The sequence below is a fragment of the Theropithecus gelada genome, chromosome 1, assembly GCF_003255815.1.
Source record: "Theropithecus gelada isolate Dixy chromosome 1, Tgel_1.0, whole genome shotgun sequence".
NCBI classification, from domain to species: Eukaryota; Metazoa; Chordata; class Mammalia; order Primates; family Cercopithecidae; genus Theropithecus; species Theropithecus gelada.
This window is the reverse complement of record NC_037668.1, coordinates 49,801,959-49,806,170: the sequence shown is the minus strand read 5'-3', so window position 1 is coordinate 49,806,170 and position 4,212 is coordinate 49,801,959. Positions and strand designations below refer to the sequence as shown.

The following is a 4,212-nucleotide window of genomic DNA, read 5'->3' as shown; positions in this document are numbered from 1 at the left end:
GGAAGCCCAAGACACAGGGAGAAATCACAGATAGTATTATGTGTTCCATAGTGTTTCCCCCACCCCACCCAAATTCATCTGTTGAAGTCTTCACCCTCAGCACCTCAGAATTTCCTAATCTAGGAATAAGGTTGTTGTAGATGTACTTAGTTAAGATGAGGTCATCCTGGAATAGGGTGGCTAATCCAATGTGACTGGTGTCCTTATAAATCGGGGAGATTTTGGGCACAGAGACATGCACATGTGGAGAATGCAATGTGAAAATAAAGACAGAGATGGGGGTGACGCTTCTGCAATCCAGGAAATGCCAAAGATTGCCAGGAAACCATCAGAGCCTGGAAGGTTCTCCCTCACTTGGACTTTGATGTGAACTGAGTCCCTTAAAAAGTCTCCCTTTATTTTTCCTCTAGATCAGCTGGGGTGCCTTTATCTTTTGTGACTAGAGGAGTCCTATAACTGACAACGGAGATGCTGAGATGCTCAGTCAACGTTTGGTGGGAAGAGGGGACAAGAGGAGCAGATGACCTTCAGGGGCCCCTCCTTCTGTCTCTAAGAGAGAGCCTGGAAGATTCTCCCTCACAGTCCTCAGAAGGAACCGACCCTGCTGACACCTGGACCTTGGACTTCCAGCCTCTGGAACTGTGAGACAGTGTGTGCTGAGTGATGACCTGACATCTCCTCCCCCTGTTTCAGAAATTTCAAAAATGTGGGTACCAGAGCAAAATTATTTAAGGGTTGACATCAGTCAACTACCCAAATGGTTCAGACCAAGGTGTTCTTAGCCAATATGGGACATTCTTTCCTTGCTCAGGAAAAAAGCAAACGCGCCCTTAATTCAGTGATGCCAGAGTTGTTCTTTTGCGAGGATTAGGGTCAACGCATGGCAACAGAGGGCTACACACTCATCGTGTGAGACCAGACTGGCTTGAGTCCAGGGAAGAAAAAATCCATGCTTACTAAATGCAATGTGGGATCCTGGATTGAATCCTGGAATGGCAAAAAGGCATTCACTGAAAAACGGGTGAAACCTGAATAATCTATAGTTTAGTTAAGAGTAATATACCGACGGTGATGTCTTAGTTTTGAGAAATGTGCCATGGTAATGCAAGATGCTCACATTAAGAGAAATGGAGTGAAAGGTATACAAGGACTCTCTGTACTATCTTTACAACTTTTCTGTAACTCTAAATGTTTTTCAGGATAAAATGTTTATTAAACAAAAAAAGCTAGCATTCGCAGTGATGAAATGTGTTTGTCTTTAGACAGGTCAAAGGGGAATTGGCCAAATCCCTTGCTGATGAGGAGGTCATCTCAAAATCAAAAATCCTTCGCCCTCCCAGGTGACAAGTGGGGTAATAGTTGTTGTTCATAGGGTTATGTCAAAGACTAAATGAAATAAAACATGTAAAGGGCTTGGCATGGAGCAAGGAACATGGCAAGCATTCAATAATCATAAGCTGCTGTTGTTGTTTAGTAAAACCACTTCACTAACAGTATCCCCATGATGCCACATCGGCTGGTGTGAGGAGTTTAGAGCTCTGCCAGCCCACTGTGGTTTTGCTCGAACGCACTCTCAAATGTATGAGTTCTCTGTTGCTGAATAACAATATTACCATTAACTTAGTGTGCTTTTTTGCTTGTTTGTTTTTGAGACAGAGTCTTGCTTTGTCATCCAGGCTAGAGTGCAGTGGCACAATCTCAGCTCACTGCAACCTCTACCTCCTGGGTTTAAGCAATTCTCATGCCTCAGCCTCCCAAGTAGCTGGGACTACAGGCACCTGCCACCACGCCTGGCTAATTTTTTTTTTTTTAGTAGAGACGAGGTTTCACCATGTTAGCCAGGATGGTCTCGATCTCCAGACCTTGTGATCGGCCTGCCTTGGCCTCCCAAAGTGCTGGGATTACAGGCATCAGCCACCGCGCCCAGGCAATTTAGTGCTTTTAAAACACATTTATGGCCAGGCACAGTGACTCACACTTGTAATCCCAGCACTTTGGGAGGCTGAGGCAGGTGGATCGCTTGAAGTCAGGAGTTCGAGACCAGCCTGGCCAACATGATGAAACCCCATCTCTACTAAAATACAAAAAATTAACCAGGCGTGGTGATACACGCCTGTAATCCCAGCTACTCAGGAGGCTGAGGCATGAGAATCACTTGAACCCAAAAGGTAGAGGTTGCAGTGAGCTGAGATTATGCCACGGCACTCCAGCCTGGGCAACAAAGTGAAACTTATCTCAAAAAAATAAAAATAAATAAATTAAAAACATTTATTATCTCACAGTTTCTGTGGGTCTGGAGTCTGGGCATGGTTTACCTGAGTCCTATGTAAAGCTGCAATTGACATGTCAGCCAAGGTCAAGGTCTCATCTGAAGGACCAACTGGGGAAGAATTCACTTCCAAGCTCATGTGGTTGTTGGCAGGGCTGAAGTCTTTTATAGTGCAACATCTCTCACACCAAATGTGTAGGAGTTTTTTTTCCATACCACAATAACCAGTTCTCCAACTCTCCAGATCCCAAGTAGGTGTCCAGTGATTCAATTCAAGTCTGACACTAACTACTGGGAGTTAACATCTGTCCCCACAGGTTAAGGGCTCGGTCTAGCAAGACTGCTTCCATTCAGGCACCAATTGCAAGTCCTGGGCTTCCTGTACTTCTGACCAACAAGTTATAAATCAGGAGTTCCCATGACCACCTCTCTATAATTTGCTAGAAAGACTCACAGAGGTGAGCAGTAACATGGCATCCAGGTCTAAGCAGCGGGCTGTGGAAAGTGGGGTTCCGCAGTCACCAGACCCCCTAGTCCAGTGTGATGACAAAGAGGAAGATGAAGTTGAGGATAAGGATGAAAACAATGATGACAGTGACGAGGAAGAGGATGAAGAGGATGACGTCACTGACGAGAAAGTGAATATTGAATTTGAAGCTTACTCCCTATCAGATAATGATTATGATGGAATTAAGAAATTACTGCAGCAGCTTTTTCTAAAGGATCCTGTGAACACTGCAGAAATAACAGATCTCTTAATTCAACAGAACCATATTGTGAGTGTGATTAAGCAAACGGATGTTTCAGAAGACAGCGAATACGATGTGGATGAAGATGAGGTTTTTGGTTTCATAAGCCTTTTAAATTTAACTGAAAGAAAGGATACCCAGTGTGCTGAACAAATTCAAGAGTTGATTCTAAGCTTCTGTGAGAAGAACTGTGAAAAGAGCATGGTTGAACAGCTGGACAAGTTTTTAAATGACACCACCAAGCCTGTGGGCCTTCTCCTAAGTGAAAGATTCATTAATATCCCTCCACAGATCGCTCTGCCCATGTACCAGCAGCTTCAGAAAGAACTGGCAGAGGCACACAGAACCAATAAACCATGTGGGAAGTGCTACTTTTACCTTCTGATTAGTAAGACATTTGTGGAAGCAGGAAAAAACAATTCCAAAAAAGAAACCTAGCAACAAAAAGAAAGCTGCATTCATGTTTGCAAATGCAGAGGAAGAACTTTTCTATGAGAAGGCAATTCTGAAGTTCAACTACTCAGTGCAGGAGGAGAGTGACACTTGTCTGGGAGGCAAATGGTCTTTTGATGACATACCGATGACACCCTTGCGAACTGTGATGTTAATTCCAGGCGACAAGATGAATGAAATCATGGATAAACTGAAAGAATACCTATCTATTTGACCCATTTCCAATGGACAGTGATGGGCCCGTTTTTGTAACATTACCAGAAAACTCAGTGGAGATTTACTGAAAAACTCATGACTTTATTCAGATTAAGGTCCTCTACAAAAAGCAGGATTCTGTCCCATGTGTCTGTGACACATTTACAAAATATCAGTTTTTTAAAATTTTGGTCAAATTATGAGTGGTTGATTTAAAAACTTTTCCAAGAAGAAGAAAAACATGGAGTAATAATTTAAAGAACTCAATAAAAAAACTTCTATTTTTTATTTAAAAAAAAAAAAAGACTCACAGCACTTAGGAAGGCACTTTACTTACTATTACTGGTTTATTATAAAGAATACAACTCAGCAACAGCCAAATGGAAGAGTTGCATAGGGCAGGGTGTGTCGTGGGAGGGTGCAGAGCCTCCGTGCCCTCTCAGTGTACCTCCCTGGCAGCACTTAAATGTGTTCACCAACCCAGATCTCTAAACCTGTTGTTTAGGGTTTTTATGGAGGTCCCATTATGTAGGCACGATTGATCAA

At 43.0% G+C, this 4,212-nt stretch overlaps 1 pseudogene across 1 annotated transcript; it reads left to right on the top strand.

Annotated features, from left to right (window-relative positions):
* Positions 1 to 2,732: 2,732 nt before the first annotated feature.
* Positions 2,733 to 3,957, top strand: LOC112631789 (annotated as a pseudogene). Its single transcript, XR_003121196.1, has one exon. The product of XR_003121196.1 is annotated as a BRCA2 and CDKN1A-interacting protein pseudogene (transcript).
* The last annotated feature ends 255 nt before the right edge of the window (positions 3,958 to 4,212 follow it).